Source organism: Amblyomma americanum, chromosome 7 (genome assembly GCF_052857255.1).
Source record: "Amblyomma americanum isolate KBUSLIRL-KWMA chromosome 7, ASM5285725v1, whole genome shotgun sequence".
Classification (NCBI taxonomy): Eukaryota; Metazoa; Arthropoda; class Arachnida; order Ixodida; family Ixodidae; genus Amblyomma; species Amblyomma americanum.
Genome location: NC_135503.1, coordinates 2,357,610 through 2,380,817, shown reverse-complemented (window position 1 = coordinate 2,380,817; position 23,208 = coordinate 2,357,610). Strand labels below are relative to the sequence as shown.

At 49.9% G+C, this 23,208-nt stretch overlaps 1 protein-coding gene across 1 annotated transcript in view; it reads left to right on the top strand.

The window, feature by feature from the left end:
* Window positions 1-23,208, top strand: part of LOC144098261 (voltage-dependent calcium channel subunit alpha-2/delta-1-like) — a 272,367-nt gene that overhangs the window by 41,587 nt on the left and 207,572 nt on the right. The window lies entirely within an intron of this gene.

Here is a 23,208-nt window from a genome sequence, read left to right as displayed (position 1 = left end):
ACAGAAAAAGAGAACACATGCTATGAAGCGGCGAACATGAACTACGACAAAGGTTAGATTCTGCGTGTCCCTACATTCCTCCTCAAACGTATTGCTTTCAAAACTTAAGGGCTCTCCTTTTGGGCCTGCTTACGTGAACATAGTGCTTCTGAAATGACTGAAGAAAATTTTTTCTTCCCTTTTCTTGCCATACCAAGAAGTTCTGAACATGCGCATGCATTTTGAACGGGAAGTTCCTTTATGAATGCAATTATTCATGTATCGCAGGATGTTTCACTATAGAAATCAATATATCCGCAGGACTCCCCTTGGCAGGCTTACATTTTTTCCTATTAACGTTCTTGCTACCGTCAAAAACTTTCAACTTTCCTTGTTGGTTTTCTGTGGCAGTCTTAGCTACTGCAATTGAAACAAAAAACACTTAAACCGGACAAAAAATAGAGAAGAATGTGCCATTACCTTTAATATTTCCATAACAGTACTTAAAGTATTCCATAGTTCTTTCGCGATTGGAATTGAAATTTCATTTTTTTGGTTACCAAAAATCCTGCAGCCCAGAGCGAAATCAATAAAAGACTGCCTGACGGGGCTCTGGGCATCACGCAAAGATACATAATACAGGGATACGTTTACAGCAACACTGTGGGGCAATGATTACAAAAGGATAAATGCGTCAATACAGAACAGGAATCCTGCCGCAGCGGTGGCCTAGTCGTTTGAACATCTGCCTCGCATGCGGAAGGTGCGGGGTTCTTCCCCAGTGCCGCCGGGTACCCACCGGTGATACGGTGTGCACAAGCTTTCCCCTGCCTGGTGCTCGGCTTCTTTAGGATGAAATGCTTGGAAAATGGGTCTTCGACCCCACATTAGGTAGAAGAAAAATTGGCAGTGGCTTAGCTCAGCTATACCAGGATAAATGTAGCGAGAGCTGCAGTTCCCCCCTGGTCTAATCGCGTGGTCAGTTATACGACGAGCCCTTACATTCTCTTCTTCAGTTGTTGATGATGATGTCGATGCCATTGCTTCATCTTGATTTCTTCGAAGGAACCATGCAAGTTGCTATGAGCCGCTTGTTACGCCCCACCTCATGGCGTCTCCGCTTGGCAAGACGTTCTTCTCTTTGCTCAGGTATCTCCGCCGCTCATTTACCTTCTGATGTTCATTCTTACTCTGCAGAACGGCGAAGTGCCAGGCGACGACTTTTGGGTGCGAAGAATTGATCTTCTTACGATACCGCCGCATAGCAGCGGCTAGAGTCTCCTTTTCGTCACCCATACGAAGAGATTGTGATACACCGAGTCGTATCGCCTCAGCTTTTATACACACAGCCACACATATGCAGTTTATCGACACGACCCGGCTGCGGCGGCGGCTGAGCTCTGACGTCATGCGCCGCGCACCTGCTGCCCTTCTCCGGTTGCCGCGCATGCGCATTCACGCGCGGCTCCTCGCGCGGCGGCGGCAGTGGCGAACCCTGACGTCATGCGCACGCACCTGCTGCTCCTCTCTGGTTTAGCGCATGCGCACACTCGGCCTCCCAGGCTCGCGTCAAAATGCTCGACTAGGTAGCGTAGTGTAGCTCTCGCTACAAAACCTTGTGCCACGGCGCTCTTTGGCCACAGACGCCCTTGCGCCACAAAAATTCGTTATCATCACGAAATACGAATCAATGCATTTGACGGGCAATGTATGATAATGAGTCCGTAGGCAATCAATGGCGCGAATCACTTTTTTTGTACAGTGAACAATGAGGTGAGGTTCTCTAATGTCATATTGCACCAGACCATCAAGCAATACCGGAGTCGGGATTCTATGAGCGAGCAGTAATTTTTTAACCCAGATGGGTAAAATATTTCTATATTTGTCCATGGCGCCGAGGAAAACCGGTACACTTAATTTTAATTTCGCTACATGCGAATTCCAGCACCGATGCTCGTGGAAAGACTCCGAGAAATTTGCGTGATTCTTTACGTTCCAATAAGTAGCTCGCGAAGCGAAGGTAGAAACAATGTTGAATTAGTTTGTTTCGTGCATGAAACAACACGCACTTAATTTTAATTACATTTAATTGTAGCTGATTACCGTCCGCCCATTTCTCAAGCTCTGTTAACCATTTATTACATTTCATTTCTAAGCTTTCGTAGTTTTGATCCAAAAGAAATACATTTCGGTCATCTGCATATAATATGACCCCTTGTGTGAAATTAATGTTAACAAAATCATTAATATATAACAAAAAGAAGGAGCGGGACCCCAGTACAGTGTCCTGCGGAACCCTGTACTTCACAATGGCGGGAGATGAACACGCACCATTAATTTCAGTAAACTGAGGACGGTTGTAATGGTGCGTTTCTGATTTCGTAATTTTTCATTTTTACACTAAAATATTGTCCCTAACAAAATCAAAAGGCTTTCTAAAATGCCCCCCCCCCCCCCCAAAAAAAAAAGTGCCTACGGTTAGCTTCTGCTCCTCTAAGCACTTGACGATCATGTCTCTGATCGACAAAAGCGCGTCTTCGGCTGATTTATGTTTTGAGAACCATACCGCTTTTCAGTGTGGAAAAGCAATTGGACCATCACGTAAAAACAATCTGCTCAGCAACCTTAGAGAAAAAATTCGTTGGAGGCACTTAGATATCTCTTATCTGCGGGAAGGCGAAAGCCGTTTACGACTCATCGCACTGATTTGAATTTGCCGCGTTTGAATTGATTTCACGACAGAGAACAAGAGCAGCTTGTGCGAGCATGGCGCGACGGGACCTAAGCCGTTTGCGACTCATCGCACTGATTTGAATTTGCCGCGTTTGAATTGATTTCACGACAGAGAACAAGAGCAGCTTGTGCGAGCATGGCGCGACGGGACCTAAGCCGTTTGCGACTCATCGCACTGATTTGAATTTGCCGCGTTTGAATTGATTTCACGACAGAGAACAAGAGCAGCTTGTGCGAGCATGGCGCGACGGGACCTAAGCCGTTTGCGACTCATCGCACTGATTTGAATTTGCCGCGTTTGAATTGATTTCACGAGAGAGAACAAGAGCAGCTTGTGCGAGCATGGCGCGACGGGACCTAAGCCGTTTACGACTCATCGCACTGATTTGAATTTGCCGCGTTTGAATTGATTTCACGACAGAGAACAAGAGCAGCTTGTGCGAGCATGGCGCGACGGGACCTAAGCCGTTTGCGACTCATTGCACTGATTTGAATTTGCCGCGTTTGAATTGATTTCACGACAGAGAACAAGAGCAGCTTGTGCGAGCATGGCGCGACGGGACCTAAGCCGTTTGCGACTCATCGCACTGATTTGAATTTGCCGCGTTTGAATTGATTTCACGACAGAGAACAAGAGCAGCTTGGGCGAGCATGGCGCGACGGGACCTAAGCCGTTTGCGACTCATCGCACTGATTTGAATTTGCCGCGTTTGAATTGATTTCACGACAGAGAACAAGAGCAGCTTGTGCGAGCATGGCGCGACGGGACCTAAGCCGTTTACGACTCATCGCACTGATTTGAATTTGCCGCGTTTGAATTGATTTCACGACAGAGAACAAGAGCAGCTTGTGCGAGCGTGGCGCGACGGGACCTAAGCCGTTTGCGACTCATCGCACTGATTTGAATTTGCCGCGTTTGAATTGATTTCACGACAGAGAACAAGAGCAGCTTGTGCGAGCATGGCGCGACGGGACCTAAGCCGTTTGCGACTCATCGCACTGATTTGAATTTGCCGCGTTTGAATTGATTTCACGACAGAGAACAAGAGCAGCTTGTGCGAGCATGGCGCGACGGGACCTAAGCCGTTTACGACTCATCGCACTGATTTGAATTTGCCGCGTTTGAATTGATTTCACGACAGAGAACAAGAGCAGCTTGTGCGAGCATGGCGCGACAGGACCTAAGCCGTTTACGACTCATCGCACTGATTTGAATTTGCCGCGTTTGAATTGATTTCACGACAGAGAACAAGAGCAGCTTGTGCGAGCATGGCGCGACGGGACCTAAGCCGTTTGCGACTCATCGCACTGATTTGAATTTGCCGCGTTTGAATTGATTTCACGACAGAGAACAAGAGCAGCTTGTGCGAGCATGGCGCGACGGGACCTAAGCCGTTTACGACTCATCGCACTGATTTGAATTTGCCGCGTTTGAATTGATTTCACGACAGAGAACAAGAGCAGCTTGTGCGAGCATGGCGCGACGGGACCTAAGCCGTTTACGACTCATCGCACTGATTTGAATTTGCCGCGTTTGAATTGATTTCACGACAGAGAACAAGAGCAGCTTGTGCGAGCATGGCGCGACGGGACCTAAGCCGTTTACGACTCATCGCACTGATTTGAATTTGCCGCGTTTGAATTGATTTCACGACAGAGAACAAGAGCAGCTTGTGCGAGCATGGCGCGACGGGACCTAAGCCGTTTACGACTCATCGCACTGATTTGAATTTGCCGCGTTTGAATTGATTTCACGACAGAGAACAAGAGCAGCTTGTGCGAGCGTGGCGCGACGGGACCTAAGCCGTTTGCGACTCATCGCACTGATTTGAATTTGCCGCGTTTGAATTGATTTCACGACAGAGAACAAGAGCAGCTTGTGCGAGCATGGCGCGACGGGACCTAAGCCGTTTGCGACTCATCGCACTGATTTGAATTTGCCGCGTTTGAATTGATTTCACGACAGAGAACAAGAGCAGCTTGTGCGAGCATGGCGCGACAGGACCTAAGCCGTTTACGACTCATCGCACTGATTTGAATTTGCCGCGTTTGAATTGATTTCACGACAGAGAACAAGAGCAGCTTGTGCGAGCATGGCGCGACGGGACCTAAGCCGTTTGCGACTCATCGCACTGATTTGAATTTGCCGCGTTTGAATTGATTTCACGACAGAGAACAAGAGCAGCTTGTGCGAGCATGGCGCGACGGGACCTAAGCCGTTTGCGACTCATCGCACTGATTTGAATTTGCCGCGTTTGAATTGATTTCACGACAGAGAACAAGAGCAGCTTGTGCGAGCATGGCGCGACGGGACCTAAGCCGTTTACGACTCATCGCACTGATTTGAATTTGCCGCGTTTGAATTGATTTCACGACAGAGAACAAGAGCAGCTTGTGCGAGCGTGGCATGACGTGACCTGGATCACGTGACCTGTGCCACGTGCCTAGGTAGGTAACGTGACCTAGGTGGCGATGTAACGGGCGGAAACTCACGGCGAGGAAGCCACGTGACCGGACGTACGGTCACCGCGAGTACGAGCCATTAAAGGCTTTCGCCTTAAAACGGGCATAAGCGAGATTGGGTGGTAATTATTGATGTCATTTGTTGATCGACTTTTATGAACCACGGTAACTCGCGGTATTTTCATGTCTAAAAACACGCCAGTTACTAACATGCGATTACATATATGTGCTAATTAAAGAGAAAAAGAACGCGAAGCAGCTTTAATAGGCACGAAATTTATGTTTTCATAGCGAAATGAGTGGTTAGTTTTAAGAGACGTTATAATAGTCAGTACTTCAGCGTTACTAGGTTCCAGATATATTGCTGATCTCAAGGCATGTCGCATATAGCCCTTAAATCCATCATCTCTGCTCTTCCCGAAGGGGAAGTCAACCGAGGAAAGAAAATTGGTATTAAACATGTCAGTTAAATTTGTGCCGCTGCATTCAGAACCGTTAACGTTAATTGAAATTTTTGCACGATGATCATTAGTACAGATTAGTGTTTTGAAAAGTTCCATATCGTCGCCAAGTCATGCGCATGTGCAGCGTCAGAAGATTTCTATGGAAATTACTGTTTTTTGGCCTTTCGCCGATTTGAATTCAGACTGTTCCTCGTTTTTTTTTTTGTACTCTTGAAAATCCTCCGTTGCTCGTGTTTGCAGGAAGTGCACAAACACTTTTTCCTTTGTTTTTTTTCTTTTATATACGTGTTTTCATGCCCGCGGTTTTATGGATTTTTTTTGCTAGGGGTGAAATCGATTTCCAGGAAAGCAGCAATTGTTGCATTCATCAACTGTAGCTAAGAAAAGATTGTAAGTTGTGCTCGAATCATCCTCCTCAATCACATTTTAAAAGCTACAAGTCGTAATTATATGACAAAAATTGGCAATGTTAGCATGACCCACCCTGCAGTATCGATGCATCACATTGTTTCGTTTGCGCCTTGCAGTAGACTTCGGCAAAAAACAAAAAGCTTGGTAGATTATAGCTTAGATCACAGGAAAAGACGCCTCAATTACATGATCTACTTCGTAGTTGGTTACACAAAGGTCCAAAAGCGTATGCGATCTGTCCGAGTACGCAGTATGCAATGTAATAACGTTATTTAAGCAGTGAACTTGAAACAAGTCTAATAGATTTCCAATGTATTCACTATTTGAGAAAAAGTCTACGTTGAAGTCACCCTGGAGTACCAACCGCTGATCTGCAGTGTTTACAAAATCTAGCAAAGTGTATAGAAAACGCAAAAAAGTCAGAAACAGCTGCTGACGGAGGACGGTACACAACTGCGAAATGACATTAATTGATTTGGCTACTAAACACTCAACGTGAGGCAAACTAACAGCAAATACATCTAGTTCTGCATAGGACATATGTGACGCAAAATATAATGTTGCGCCATCTCCTCGTCCCTTGTCGCTATGAAGGGAAATACACTGATAACCAGACATAAAACTGTCGCTATAACGTGAAACCAGATTTCTCAGAAGGCAGTGACGTCGAAACTGACATTCAAGGCACTGAAAAATTCGGACACAACCTCATGCTTGTTTACTAAACTTCTAGCATTCAGATGAAAACAAGATGACTTTTTGCGGACAACCGCACAATTTTTTTCGACGAGCAAACTAAAAGAATAAGGATTGTAGTAATTTTGTTTAGTGAAAGGAGTAGCCGTGATCGCCGAGGTTAGTCTAGTTAGAATTCAGACGATTTTCGCCAGGTAATAAGGCGCTACTTTGATTACGGATGAATCAGATTCTTTGCGAACAGTTTTCCACTTTTCAACCATGTGAAGCGGTAGTAAAACTCCCGCGCCGCATACTTCGCCTGCCAATACAGTCGCCAGAGCTGGTATGACGTCATGCGGTGTCGCCGCTGCAGCCAGCGGACTGCGCTCGCCGCAGCTGCCAATTTACGATTTCCCAAGGGCAGCGCTGCTTGTTCGCAAGCGCAATTTCCCTGGGGTGCCACTTGCAGTCACATGGCGCCATCTGCCCATGCACTTTGGTGCTGGCGATGCCACTTGCAGGGAGCGCTGCGCCATAGCACGCAGTGTGTTACGCTTCATTAAATGCACGGCGATCCCGTTCATTCCATGATGCAGCAAAACGCGTGACAAATCGCCGAAGACTCCGCACGACACATGTGACGACCGAGTTTGGAACCCAGTGCTTTTGTTCGAAAGTACGCCGTACTCTTGCATCGTGGCTGTTAATTTAAACAGTACAGGGAAAAAGTGTTGCTTCTGATCCGTCGTAACTTGTGGCCTAAGAAACAGCCAGCGAAGTAGCGAACACCACAGGCGATGCCGTAACCGTGGCTTCTGTCACACGAGGAGCGGCTTTCCTCCGGAGCTTGGAACACAATGACGTATCTTGGCGCAGCTCTGCTCCCTGCGGGACCAAATACATGAACACTTGTGGTAGCATGCCAGCCGCGGTTGTGCCATGGTGCAACAGGTGGCGGCAGGGTCGTAGCGGCGTGGCTGTAGTGTAACAGATGGCGCGGTGGTATATGTACTGTGAAGAAGAAGGGCATCATCCCAGCCGCTCTGCCATCGCTCGGAGCGAGAGGCTGCTGACCTGGACAGACCCTGTCGCCGCCGTGCTTTCGCCGCCGCCTGAGCCCTGACCTGAGACCCCGTTGCAGTACAAACATGGATGAGCAACCACGACATGAAGGCGTTCTCAGATAGCTCACTCTGAGTTTAAACACAAGCCATGCCAGAGCTTAGGTTAACTGCAATTTTTTTTCGCATGGGCCCAATAGCCTAGACGGCAGCGCTATGAACCTCCAAACGGTGATTAGGGAACCCTTTTCGGTTTTGACATCATGAGTTCACTCGAGTAGCAGGAAAGTTTTTCAGTTCCACTCTTTCAACAATAAATGCGTTTTTCAGTGTCAAACAGATATTTGCATATCGGAGTGATTCTCCGTTTTCCTTTAAATACACCGCTGGGCACCTGAATGTATGAGCCTGAATGTATCTGAATTCCTACTTCATAATCGACTATGAATGCCAAATTCCCACGCTACGAGAAGCCTCTTGTATTGTAGCTGGTGGAAGATAACTTCCATCGTGTATCAATTACTGTTAAGGTATAGACGACATCTGAAACTGATATTAATCTGTCGGAACTAAGGCGAAGAAGAACGAGCTCCGACAGCATTGAGATTCGAGCTGTTTTTATTGCGCAGCTCGTGCTGCGGCGGCCTAGCGCCAACCTCTCCTTCCTTGATCGGCGGCCTGCGACCAGAGCGCGGCGCGAGGGCCGCCACAAATCGGCCCACCGCGCTGAACCTGCCTATATTCATAGCAGTGTGACGCAGTCGCTATGTCCAAAAATGGCAGTACGTATTAGGACTGAAAAGCAAGGAAGGACGAGTCGTCATGTAGGTCCTATTGCTGTTTTTATTTCTACAAGTTAAACTATGAATCAGGGCCGGTCAGCGTATGTGTGTTAGCAGGTGGCGGCGCCTCCGTCAAATAAGGTAGCCAGCCATTGGAGCCGCTGTGCAACTCTTAACGCGATAGCGTTACGGGCCCCGTGTCGTAGAAAAGCCGGGTCGGCGGCGTCGGCGGCGTTAGCCGTGAGCGAAAAATCCCTCCTCCTCCTCCTCGCAATGTAGTACGCCACTGCCCCAACAGCGTCTCCGCGCGTCTCGTTCGTGCGCAGTGGGGCCGTGCGGGCACGCAGGAATCACGCGGTGAGCGGCGAACAACGCAGCGCACATTTTCCAAAGCGCGTTCACCACGAAGCTTGCGGCTTGCTGCCCGTTCGTTCGGCGCGCAAGCTATGCTGCCGTTAGTGGCATCGGGTTTATCGAGAACGATGTGCCGACGAACTACGACTGCAACTCGTGTCCCGCCCGTTTCGGCAAGGCGCCTGGCAGCGCTTCTACGTGGTTTGCCGCTCCGCGCGTCCGTTTCACCGTGCGTAGCAGAGCGATTTGTCCAACGGGCGACGGCGTTCCGTGGACTCCCTGGCAGTGCTGCGACACGCTGTCGCTTTCCACTCTGAAAGGCGAAGCTTAAGCGTTCTCCAATTTTTTCCTCGAACAATTTGGGGTGGGATTCATAGGAATACAGTAAGCTTCGGCTAGCCTAGAAGATTTGGATTTAGCGCGTCTTCAAGCGTTCACCAGTTCCTTGGCCTTCGTACTAGTCTACTCTTTGTGGCTTCGCCGCGAACGCAACCGTCCAGTGGGCCAGCCAACGGCAGAGTACAGATGATTGCCGCACTCGACACGGCGCCGCGCTGTTCTGTCACTTAGGGGCGAGCAGGGCAAGCACTAGATTTCTTGTACTACCAACTCATTTTTGTAATATTTCTACTCGAGGGTAGCGATGAATATATAAAGTAATTAAATGATGAGGTCGAGTCCACGTCCGTGTTTTTCTCAGCAGGCGACGGAGCAGCGAATGCGTCAGTTTTTTTGTGAGCGTAAGTGACTTCTGACGTTCATTTATTTGGTAACTGCATCGCCTTTCGCCATTACAGCAGGGGGGCACTTTCACATTCACAAAACAAGAAATCATGTACTTAACGCGCGAAAAAAGTCTTCCTTTGGTACACATTAACAATATTCTATGCCTTAACACGAGGAAACCTAAATCAAAAATGGAGGCGAAAAAGAACAACACTGTAATGTATTACTTAAAGTACATTGAGGCACATTTCGTACAGTTGCTAAGGCGCTGCACACCGTTGTCACGCAAAAAAAAAAATCAGTCTCCTACTTGCTCCAATTTTCTGACCCTCAAAATGCGTTCATGAGATGCACGTTTGGTTCCTGCTGGGCAAAGGGCGGCCGAACACTGAGAAGATTGCTGGGTCAGCACAGCCACTTGCACGACGTCTACGCATCAGTTCGCGAGACAGTCACGCCCCCTTTGTGTGCGTCCTAGCAGCTGAGATCGAAAAGTATGCCATTTCACCAACACCGCTTTCTTGAGGGACAGAAATTCTTTGGCTCTTTTTTGAGGCAACGTGTTAAAAATACTATATGCCAAAAAAAGTTCACGTTGTGGAACGGGTCTAATGATGACATAGTGTTATTGCTTCAGAATTGCAGCTCTATTGCAACCATGCTTAGGACATGCGTCCTAAAAAAAAAAAAGTTCCCTTATAGTAAACATGCATTCAAGTAAAAGTTATTTTTTTTTTGTTGAATGGTACTGCTTGTTTCCTGTTCAATTCCTTCTCTTTGTGTCGAGTCTGTCAGCGCAGTACCGTTTCTGCTGCATTGCTCCGCTGTTCCCCCTGCATGAGGCCCAGCGCATGGAAGCTGTTATGAACCTTATGTGAGCGAAAAATGCTTAGCTCTCCGGCACACAAGCGTTTGCATTTAATTTTTTTTTATTATGTCGTGTTTGTGCTTGCGTGTCTGCTGGTTTCACTTTGGCGGCGAGTAATGGAACCGCCTTGCCGATTCACACAAAGTGTGTAGTTATACACGGGAGGCTTCCACTCGATCCCGTTAGCGGCAGCAGAGTCCTTTCGCCACGCTGACACCATCCATTCTCGGCGATAACATCTCGAAAGCGTGCCTGGCGTCGCCGTGCTGGTGAAGCGCCTGTGTAGGTGCAGGCGGAGCGATCATTTCCACTCTTGACTTTTGCCTTTCTTTTTCTGGTGTAGGCCTCGCGAGTCATTTGTTCCTGCAGTCTGTAGCTCCTCTCAGCATCGTTTGTTCCGGTGCAGCCGACAGCGGGAAAAGCACCGACACAGCCTGCACCAAGGCTACAGAAGCAGTGCGCGCTGCGACGCGGCTGATCCTAACAAATCGAGCTCTCGCCTCTACCGAACACTTTGCTGCATATCGGGACCCCCCATCGAGCCCTGCTTCGCCCGCCGTGAGAAGGAAGCAGAAGTTAAAGCCTGCCGCACACATGATATTCCTGCTGCTGCTCGATGGTGGTGACGAAGGCACTTCGCGAAGGGCAATTTCCGCATTCCTTGAGTCGCGAAGGGCTGTCGCTTTCAACACAAGTGTTGAAACATCTTGGGTCTCATGATGCGGCCCAGAAAGTGTTGTGCGCACCGAAATGGACGGAAATCGCTCACAGTTATCGATTTTTTTCTCATACCCTCAGTCGCGGGGACATTGACGGAAGTGGGCGCAGTTATTTTTGAAATGTTACGTGCAGAAACGGCAGGCCAGAAAATGTTTTCGCCTCGAAATAGAAAAATATTACAAAAAATGACTGTGATCTAGCTCTGGTTAAACCTGGGGTGACGCGATAGCTACAGCTGGCCGAGTGGAACTCGCTCAGTCGAACCGCAAAGTCAGCCTTTCGCGGCTCCGTTTCGCTGGGCGTTACTTCTTCATCTTCGTCCCTGGACGCGATTCTTTCTCCCCCCCCCCCCCGCTCGGTTCCGCCGGCAGCTGTTCCGCACCACGTGACTAACCACGCATTGCGTGCCAACCACGTGACCACGCGGCAGCCGCCACGCTGAAGGCTCGAAATGCTAGCGCACTGTAGCTATCCCTACAAAATATATCACATATACACAAAAGAGTCAGACAAGACGTGCATCAAATCATTATGCAGTTGCGTAGAACTAGAAATTAATAAAATTATGTATGTTCGGTGATCCAGCGACACGTTGCAGAATAAACCAGAGAACTTCTTCAGGGCACTATATACCCTTCATTACACCATTGTTGTTGAGAGCGCTTAAAAAAACACGGACAGAGGACAGAAAGCATGGAAGACGACGTCACAGGCGCTGCCAACTTGTCCGATTCAACTTCATTACACGTGCCAAGAAAAACAACTACCCTTGGCTATTATATATAGAGTGGTACTGGCGCCGCTCCGCGTGTCACGAGACGCTGACGGGCTCCTGAAGCTCTCCCTTTTTCTCTCAGACTTCCGCTAGCCCCTGGGCGTCTCTCCTCCAGCGCCCATTTGCGCCGGCCCTCCGACCTCTTTCGGTCTCCACTGTCTCCGCCCATCTTCCGCCTTTTCGCGCCAAAAAGCCGCCTTTAAATGCCTTTGCCCTGGATTCTAGGGGAACCTCTTTAGCGGCCAATAAAAAATACGCTTGTCAGCGCCAGTCGGGTTTGGTTTGGTTTATAGGATTTACGTCCCAGTGCGAACTCGCGCGGTCGCCGCGTGGCCGCGACCACCAAGGCTAACTCCCGCTCCTTTCGCTAGGGGCGCTGCAGCCGAGTACGTGGTCTGACGTCACGCCAGCTGTGGAGAAACGGGGCTCAACTCGCGCGGTCGCCGCGCGGCCGCGACCATCAAGGCTAACTCCCGCTCCTCCCGCTAGGGGGCGATTGTCGTCGCGGCATTGTATAAAAGAGCCCCGCTCCTCGCGGCGCGAGTCGGGTTTGGTTTGGTTTGTAGGATTTACGTCCCAGTGCGATTCGGCTATGAGGGACGCCGTAGCCAAGGGCTCCGGAAATTTCGACCACTTGGGGTTCTTTAACGTGCACTGACATCGCACAGTATACGGGCCTCTAGAATTTCGCCTCCATCGAAATTTGACCACTGCGGCCGGGAACGAACCCGCGTCTTTCGGGTCAGCAGCCGAGCGCCATAGCCATTGAGCGAGCCACAGCGGCAGCAGAGCCAATCGTGAGAATTTCGTTCAAACAGAAGAAGCCAATGGCACGCCGGCGCTCTCGGTGTTTTTGACTCGCCAGCACTGAGTGAAAGCAGTGAGGATCTTCGCTCATTTCCGTTTGCAGTTACGGCACACCGACACAAATACAAAAAGGACAGCGAACACACAGTGCGAACCGCACGCGCTGCCCTATACCCCCCCCCCCCCCCCCCCGGCCCTCGGGGCACCAAGGGCCCTCGCGTCGGCTTAGTTTTGCGCCTCGAACGCGACCTTGCAAGGCCTGGTCTTCTCGCAGCCAGCCACAGTGAAGTCGGCTAACCACCTTCCTGCATGCAATTTACCAGTTTTAAAACAAACCCATTCCAGCGGCGACGGGTTGGCGGCCGTTCGAGGAACCATGGCATAAAGATACAAAGAAAACCTCAGAGGGCCAAGCTGTGGCTGCTGGGTGTGCGCTGCCTGATGGCCCCCTTGCGCGAAAGCCCGCGATTTCAACTGGTGGAGAGTACTGTTTGCCGAAAATTTTCCACAGGTTCCGAACAAGCGGTTAGTACTAATAATGTTACCAGCTAAAAGCGACATTTATTATTTCGCATTTTCCACTTAAATGGTGGAAAGGCCCCATGAGAGTCTCCAGACCTCAAGACAGCTTATTCGTTAGTTTTACAGCCGAACACACCAAAGGTTAATTTTTTTGCACAAATGCAGAAATTTCTTACAAACTGTCAAAATAGTTAGAAAATGTAATATTACAGTACAAGGATTTGGTAAATTATCGCCCTAAGGATCGAGGATATATTTTCTATTCGAAGAAGGACATGATGCTAGAAATCCAGAAAAAGAAACTGACGTAATTACTGGCGGAAAAAAACCTGTCTGCAAGAAAATGACGGAACATGGGTTGCTGCGCTCCCAGTTTTGCGAAATATTAAGCATGAAATGCTTTTAACTCCCGTTGTCTGCGTTCCGCGGCTGAGTTTTGCGTCAGAACGGAGGTAGAACACGGAGGCAAACCTAAAGGAACTTTCGCGAAGCTTTCAGTTCGCCTGACGCTGCGCTGCCGCCGGAGCAGCGCACGAGTCAACAACAGCGTCTTCGTGGTCCCGTGGTGGGCGGAGCTTCACGCAGTCCTGGTGGCACTTGTTAAGGACAGCGTCACCTGAGTTGCCGTCACCACGTAATGCACGTGAGAGCACAGGCCATGGCGCCATCTATCAGCACAGCCAGCAACCAGCTCCAATTGTTTGTTCTCCGATGCGGTGGTCGGCGGAGGCAGTGGCGGCGGCGTCCAACCGCGGCCAGAGCCCCCCCTCCAGCGTTTTGTGTAGCACGTGATGGCACCTTGCCCTCTTCGGCTCGAGGTGGGAGTTAGCCGCGCGGGTTAAAAAGCGGCAATGAAAGCCGGGCGCTCGTGAAGAAGAGCGAAAGGAGTGGCTGATGAGGAACGCTCCCCAAGTGCGGCTGCCAGCATCTATGAGCAGTCGTACAGTCGGATACGAGTAAAGAAAAAAAATTGGAGGACACTTACGCAGCGTGTTGCAGCACTGCCGGGGAGCTGCGTTGTTCGTCGCTCACCGTGCGATTCCTGCGCGCCCGCACTGCGCCCGAACCAGGCGAGCGGGAGGCGCTGCCGTCGTGCGCCAGCTGTTGGGGCAGTGGCGTACATTGCGAGGGGGAAGAGGAGAGATTTTTCGCTCACGGCCAACGCCGCCGGCGCCGACGACATCGGCTTTTCTGCGACAAGGGGCCCTTAACGGTTTGGTTATAGGGGTTTAGCGTACCAAAGCAACTCAGGCTATGACGGACGCCGTAGTGAAGGGCTCCGGAAATTTCAACCACCTGGGCCTCTTTAACGTGCACTGACATCGCATATCACACGGGCCTCTAGAATTTCGCCTACATCGAAATTCGACCGCCGCGGCAGGGATCGAACCCGCGTCTTTTGGGTCAGCAGCCGAGCGCCATAACCACTGCGCCACCGTGGCGGCTACAGGGCCCTTAACGCTGTCGCGTTAAAAGATTTCGCTGTCAAATGACCCCCTTCCAGCCATTGGCGTCGGCCGATTCTCGTGACCTTGCTATTGTGCTGGGAGTGGCAGATGAAAGGGGATGGTCCCCCTCCCTGCATTGTCGGAGACAGTCCCTTCTCTTCGTTGTCACGCAACTCAGGCTAGCAGGCTAGTGAGAATCCGCCTATGCTATTGGCTGGAAAGAGGTCCTTTGAATGGGAAGAGCCGCTTTTTAACGCAATGCCGTTAAAGGCCCCGTAACTCAGAAAATCGCTATCAGCGAAAAATCACGAGCACGACTCTAGCAGGGGGTGCCCAGAGAGCAGGCTAGGAGGCAGGTGGGCCACCTAGGTCACGTGACCCTGCGACGTCATCACAACCTGCTCGCCGAAGTGTGAGCAAACTGCCCACCGTGGCAGTGGCAGTTAAATTAATGATTGGTCACCCAGAAAGAGCAACTTGGACCGCACAAGGCCCGCCGCTGAGAGCCATCGCAGGGAAGTGGCGAATCGCTTAACCGCTGCACCACTGCGCCAGAAGTGGTAAGCTGATTCCCAGGGACCTGCAAATGCATGCATATATGGCAACTGCTGCATTACGCTACCGCGTAAGGCGCAGCCTAAGTGTCTCCTCCGATTTCTGTATCCGGCTATGGATTACATCACGCCTTCCCTGTAGGGCATTTCATGCTTACATCTGCTCTCGACGACGAGATAGTCTGATTTTTGTTTATTGGCTGCGTTCGATAGTTCAGAATTACAAGAGCTGTACTTGCAATACGAAGGATGCTAGATTCCTCTGAAAGAAATAAGTGCTAGGTAGAGCACATTGAGAAAAATCTGCATGTTCTCAATTAGGGCAAACAACTACGCACAAAGTTCCTTGAGCGTTAAGGGCAGTATGCTTTTTAAGGTAGTCCAGGTGGTACTGTTACGCCGAGATATCGCTCAAATGGCAGAGCATGCTATATTGCGTAACCTCTAAGTATTAACGCCACAGAATTTTCGGAATGCTCACATAAAGAGATCACTTCCAGAGCGCAGAAACAACGTGCGTCATGAAAAAGTGCTCAATCGATGAAAGGCCATTGCACATTTAATGACGCTGACATTATGGTTTGCGGCCCTGATTTCCTGATACATTCTGGTTTTGCAGCAAAAATACGACTAGATATGTGCCGGTAGAAGGACCATAAGAACCAAATTCTTTTCGCTGAACAGAATGCTTCGGGTGCATGCCAGGTGGCAGATTCCGCAAAGGACCTTGGACGATTGTTGTGGATAGTTATTGGACCATTGGCGTCTCTTCAGGACGTCGCTGCACTAGCTCTGCCTACAGCTAAGTACACCGTTCTCATGGTGTAGCAACGTAACAATGGTAGAAGCAAAATCTGAAACTCCGCCTTTAATCACACCCAGCGAAGAGCGCGGTCAGTCCGCCCAACGATGTTAAATGCCTGCAACAAACAAAAACAAGAAGAGGACAAAGGAGGGAGTGAACACCACGAAGAATGGCCGAAAGGGCGCGCGGGGTAGGAGAGCACGGGAACGAGAACAAAAAAAGAAATGAAGAAGAGAGGAGAGGCACGGACAACGGACGCAGCGCACCTGTTTTATGTTGGCCCGGGCTGAGGAGGCTTTCTGCCTGGCGCCTGCCCGAGGGAGGCTCCACGGCAACAAGCCAACGACGAACGCTGACAATGTCCGGAGGGCGCCATGCATGGTGCACGGCCGGCTGGAAGAAAAGTACAAAGGGAGACAAAGAAAGCAAGACAGAGCTAATCAATAGCCGCAGAGAAGGCAAAAAGAAGAGATCGCTTCACTTTCGATGGCTCGCTGCTGCCAGCGTCAATAAAGCGCGCCGTCTCTGGCCGCTCGCCCTGCAGCAGACGGTGGCATAAACACGAAGCCGGTGCGCGGCTGCTTCTTTGGCGCAGCCGCAGACTCCGGTGCACACGCCGAGAAACTTTTTGGTCGAATCTGGGAAGGCGGAACGGAAACACGGCCCCTTACTTTTTTCTCCTCCGAGAAGACAGAAAGGCGCATGCGCGAGCGTAGCCGCAGCCACGGCGGCCGGCTGTGCTTCCTTTGCTGGCCCTTAATCATGTAAGCCTATAAATAAACGAATGCGCTCCGTGCGCGACCCTGGCCGCGAGGGATGCTTTGCGGCTGCGTGCGCTGCCCGCGAATGTGTTGTTCACGCACGTCGAGGAGCGAGCGAAATGACACAGCCGAGGTCCCAAATAAATGCATTGATGATTTCCGGAATCCAGTGCAGGCGTTGAGCAAGCTTTGAATTAGCGGCGGCTAACAGGATTTTGCATTGGTCGCACGTGCTCCGACCGAGATTTCTGACGCGGGCCGCTTGCCAACCATTTATTTCAGCCGGAGGTTGCGTCGCCACTGCGCCCAGTGCACCGAGTAACAACCTGCAAACGTCTCCAGCGACATCAGTAATTAATTGGGGACGCGGTAAATCTCTCGCTCAGCCGCATCATGAGGGAAAGAGTGGAGAGGGAGTGAGAGGAAGGAAAGTTAAGCATCTGGAATACAAACTAAACGAGCGTGTCCAGCCGAGCGCAGAACACTGCCTTTTTTTTTTAACGCCGAGCACTTAGGAAGTTGCGAGGCCCTGGCCTACTCCGGGTACGGCCGGGAGAAGCTTTGTGGCAGACAGAAAACTTAAATCACTCAAGCCTTGTAAGGATTTGGCAGGCCCGCATTTTTATTTCTGCAGAGAAAATAAACAGTACTAGTACTATTATTATTATTATTATTATTCATTCGGTGTTCGTGATAAGCGTTCTCTTTCTGGTACTGCCTAGATAAAGGCGCCCATGCATGCACAAAGCGCATGCATTGTGCATGCACTCTGGGTGGACGTCCGAACCGCAAAAGGGAGGTGGTTACGAGGGCACCTCCACTTTCGCCTGCAGTGCTTGCGCGATGGGTCGGACTCGGACCCTGCCGCATGCGTGGTAGGGGAATGCACCCCGCTTCGTTTCCTCCCTTTCGAACACGTCTACCCTCAGGCACGCTTCGAGGGCCCGCAATATGAACGCAACAAAATCGCTATCAACCCACGTCGCTCTTGTGATGCAAAGTGTAAAAATGTAATCTTAGTTTGTGCTAGCACAAGGTGTTAAAGCATGCCTGAAGAACCCGTCTTTTCCATCATACTTATGAGAACAATGCCCAAGCGTGAGCTGGCGGAGATGCCAGAGGCCCGTTAAATTAAATACTCATGTCATGTGCGGCATTCTTGGAAAAATTCGGAGTATTACATGACTGTTGTTATGAAAATACTGAAGGTATATGGTTAATTCTTGTCACGCGCAGCAAATTCTTTCTTTTAAAGTTTTTCCATAGCCCGCATCGAGCACTTAAGACTGCCATTTAAAACCAAAGGAAACGTTTTTGACGGCAGGACGGGCGCCTGCGCGATTTGCATTAGCTATGGTGCTGTCCCAGAGTGTGTACATTTTCCTCGTATGCCTGCAAACCGCTCGAAGACGACGTATGGTGAGAAGTTGGGTGGTTGTCTACCCAGTCATGCTTCCTTCAGCGGGACATGCAGTACCGCCATCGCTTCTTGCCCCCCAGGGAGCGACAAGTCCGCGAGTGTGCACCGCATCATTGCCACCCATTATGCCCGAGCTTGATTGATTCGCGTATATAGCTCATGCTCCAAAGCTAATTGAAGTGCTTAATACGAATGTCTTTCTGTTGCGAATTCTCGGCTATTTTCCGCTTTTTATTCCGCGGGCTTCGCAAGAAACGCTGGCCCACAGTTGGACTCCAAATGTTCTGCGGGGCGGAAAAGGTGACGGCAATAAAGGAAAAAGGAAAGAAAAAATGAGTAGTGGTGGATGGAGTGAGGTCCTGTAGAAAAAAAAAAAGATAACCTGATTTTATCTTCATTTTGGTGCTCAGAGAAAGATCAGCAATGTTGATGCCGGGCGATAATGCCATGAAAACAGAACAGAGATCACGAGAATGATGCCACACGGTTGCAATTAACCCGCTCGAGATACCACATGGCGGTTATGGGGCGAAAATAACACAAAAAGACAAAACACTGAGGAAGTAAGCGAAGCTCGGCATCGGTCTGGAACGTGGAGGAAGTAGACTGCGGGCCCAGAAAGGTTTCCGCGCAATTGGATCGCATTGATATGAGGAGCGCTTGTAGGGCATCTGTGCGGAGCGAACGAAGACGGAACAGTGCCTGTCGACGAACAAAGCGCGGACTGCTGCCGGGAGGGCCACGCGGTCACTGCCATTTTCTTTCAGGCCGCTTCCAGATATTGGGGCTCAGTAGCGAGGGATGTTCTACATGTGGTGCGCCTGTCCTATAAGGCACGCTGAATCTGGAGTGCCACAGGGTAATGAAACGTCCGGGAGGAATGATGCGACAGAAGATGTTTAGAGTCGTCCCTGTTGCGCTGGCGCACGACACCCTTTGAAGCGTCTACGAGAGCATAGCGTTGAGGGGACAACAGCATATAATTTTTGTCCATAGCAAACATTGACTCCACTGCTCTTTCTGGCCACGTTGATGTTTGTTCGGCATTAAACGTCGCATTTATTGCTCAGAGAACTCGTAAAGCGTCCACCGAAAAGGACTCCGTGATCACTGTCCGAGGTGAAGGTCTGTGCAGACTGGAATTGATGGTTAAAAAACTGCGTCAATGCATCGCAATTTAATCGCGAAACCTGCTGAGGATGACCTGCCCTGAATTTCATTTCGTGGCTATTTCTAGCTTATACGATGGCTCCATTTTCAGTCAGGCTAGCGTTTTTGTTGCTATAGAATGAGGTAATACACGCCAAGTCAAAATAGTCCCGGGTGCTGTTTGGAAGGTGCCCGTCTTTTCATTCTTTTACGCTCTGTAAACACAAAAGGTGCAAAAAGGGAGTAATCTTTCCTCTGGCGCACTCCAACACACCCAAGCCCAGGGGTAGATTTCTATCGATATAAATAATGAATACTTGCGATTGGCAACGGAAACCATTTCCCTGTGCAAAACATGCGATGTTAGAACAGTTACGAAGATTTTAATCCCCGCCGATCGCTAACTGCACCGAGTCACTGCGCTTTGCAGTGCAAACGGCAACGCCACCTCCAGGCGTCGCCGGGCTTAGTTTTCCCGACGAGCAGAAAGGCTTCCGCGGCGGTCGCGAAGAGGGGAGGGAATCCAGCCGGCGCGGCGGCGGCGAGCGAAACGCACGACGAGAAGGCCGCTCAGGTGGCGGGGAATGGCGCTAAAATTCCTCAGTTTCGCGAGGCTGCTCGCCGTACTTGGGGCGGGGCGCATCTCGCCGGAATCCGCGAAGACCGAGCTCCCGGTAAGGGCAGCGGCGATAGATATGGCCAGCCTCCCCGCTGTGGAAACAGAGCGGACGGTCATTGGCAGTCCTCCACGCGTCGGCTTTGCTTGGTCCACGCTGTTGGAAACGAGGGGTGTCGGCAGGCGCAGGAGACGGTGGTGACAGTGGAGCAGGGGACGGGCGGCCGACCATTGGCGGCGACGGAGGTAAACCACAGCAGGTGCGGGCGAAGAATCGGTCTGCTGGCCTTGGCTCACGGTGGATCGAGCCATGGGCAGTGCTGGCACGGACCTTGTGGTAATATGCGGCAAGAGGCCGAATTCGGGGCTGAGTCTTTGAAGTCGCCGACTGGCACGGATCTCGTCCTCCTCAGCAGAGAGGCGGCGGCCCGGGCTGGGAATGGGACTCTGCGAAGCGGGAGGTAGGGGATGACGTCGCGTAAGATGGCACCTCCACCAGAATGTCACGGGTCGTTCAGACGACGCGGGTCGAAGGCACGATGGGGAACCAGGACCACAGTAGCAGGCGCCAGAGACAGGCCAAGCGGTCGCGGCCGGGCTCACGAGCGAGTCCTTCCGATCTTCTACCTCTTCACCGTCGATCGGCACCCAGCTGGTTAAAGATGACGTTAAGTGCAAAATGAGGGAATAATAAACAGTTTTAGCTGTGCGTACGCAAGTGCTTGCGTACGCAAAGCGCTACGGCGCTGCGTGAGTTTCGCTGTCCGCTCCGAAGTATGGACCTCCTGCATGTTTGTAAACAAACGAGGTGGCGCTGCAGTCGCTAGCGAGCTCGTGGTAGGCAAAAGGTCGGGGAGTGGTTTCGCGGATAGGTGTTGTGCGCGGGTTTTCAAGGCTTGTAGGCGCGTTTCCAGTTTCTGCGAATCATAGCAATGGTCGATGCTTCCTACTTAGTAATTTGTCGAAGTACACGAGCTCGCGTTGTCCACGTGCGGCCTATAAAGAGAAATAGTTTGCCACTGTGTATTGTATATATGGTTAGTAGTAAACATGTAGAAAGCGTTCCTGCCGTTTATTTATGCGCTAGGCATTGAATAAAACAAGTTTTGACACCCTGCACTAGCCGGAATGATTTTACTTCGGGACAGTAGTGAGGGGAAGTGCTGGCGTGTTTCGTCGGAGCAGACATGCGCTCATCGTCTGCTGACATACGTACGTGTCGCGCTGCGTGAAAAGTGGGGACAGCGTCGTGTCCCCGATCTCCTGTCTCGCTTAGCGCTGTTTTTAGCCGCATGACCACGAACCAGCCAGGCCGACTTGTCCTCTTGTTAATCTGGTCGATTTGATGAAAATTTTTGATTTCTAGAATTATTTTCTTTCCTAGCCCTGAAGTCTAGTTTCGTGACGAAAAATTATAGCAAAATATTGAGTACAAATTTATAAATTACGCTTTTTAGAAGTGTGGTCGTCAAAAATTGTGAGGTAATTTCTTTGATTTCAGTGCCGCATTTCTTTGACCAAAGCGAAAGCGAAGATGCCATAAACGAGGGAATAAACTTTAAGGTTCGTTTTCTGACCTCTCACATTTTCTGCGACTGGATCACTCACATTCGTAATTCGCATGAAAATCAAATGATTCCATTTGTCGCAAACTATTCCTGAGACGTTGAGGAGCGTAATAAATCTCTCTTTTTCCCTACACGGGCAGTATTGGGTTAGTTATTTTTTGTAAGAAACGTTTTCATGTAACTAAGCATGCATAACTACTGATCATAAAGAAAAAGAACTAATCGCGTCATCATACAGAACAGGGCTTTATGCACATGCTGGCATAAAAAAACTGCGCACTATCTACTCAATTATTTGAGACCTAGCTTGGGGGGACTTGACGACGGTGTTAATTATAATTACCCAGAACTCCACCAGGTACAGCTATAAATAAAAGGAATGACTGAAAATAGCGTAGGAATTTCATATTTGCACCAAGTTTAGTTACATATCGCATGCATGAATAACGAAAACACTTTTCATGCCGCGTCCGCTCTCAATCTCGCCACGCGTCTGTTAGTAGCACGCCTGCGGCTGCTTCTTTCCAAACAAGCTTCGCGATCATGTATTACCTCATGAAACATGACACATGCATGATGCAATGAAAAAGCATATGGCGTTTAGCACACTTAAGGTACGCTATTCTAAGCACACCAACGCGACCGCGCAAGATTGACACAACTTACCAGACTTCTTTCTACTCGAATTAAATAATTACGTCGTCATATCAAGAAACAGTTTCAAGTAAATATTAAATGTCACAAAACGCGCCATTTAAACATGGTGTGCTATTAACAAAAAAAAAACGCATTCCTTGGGGGCGAGTGAACCTGTCGGCGCCCCGTGCACTCCGGCTCAAGGTGATTACGTGTGCAGCTACATATGTCTTTTTTTTCCTTGAGCAATTATCAGCCTACTATCCTGAAGTTCAGGTGAATGAACGCAGTAACTTGCATGCTATTAAGTGCATTGAATGGCAGTGCCTATCGACTCCCAGACTTCGCGCTTTACTGCCGTGGCCCAATGCCTGTTAGCCAGCTTCCGAATGCGGCATTTATGCGCGAGAAACCTATCGAGGCTAATTTAATATTTTTTATGCTACTACGTGGATCCAGCAGTGACGCAGCTGGTCAATACATGCTGCTTCTGCAGTGCGCAGGCTTGAAGTAGCCGCTGGTAACTGCGGCAGCTGCGGTAGGCACGGGAAAGCGGAACCTGTTTTGCCTACCATGCGAAAGTCGCTGCTAACATCAGCGCCACCGCATCTTCGTGACGTCGCGGGGTGAAGCAAGGAGGTCCATAGTTTTAGCTGGCCGAGCAGTAGCGCCCCTCAGGTTCACGTAGCGCCATCTAGTGACTAGACGTCAAAGCACATCAACGCTCGGTTGAAGAAAATTTCATCCGTGATTACTGATAACTAGTGTGAGTGCATTGGGAGCGTTTTTGTTTGTTCCAAGAAGAAAAACTATGCAAACCGAAGAAAATGTAAGAACTGGCTAAAAGCTAGAAAACTGCTTCGCCAGGTGTCGTTGCTACGAGGAAAACACACTGCATTCAGTTAGGC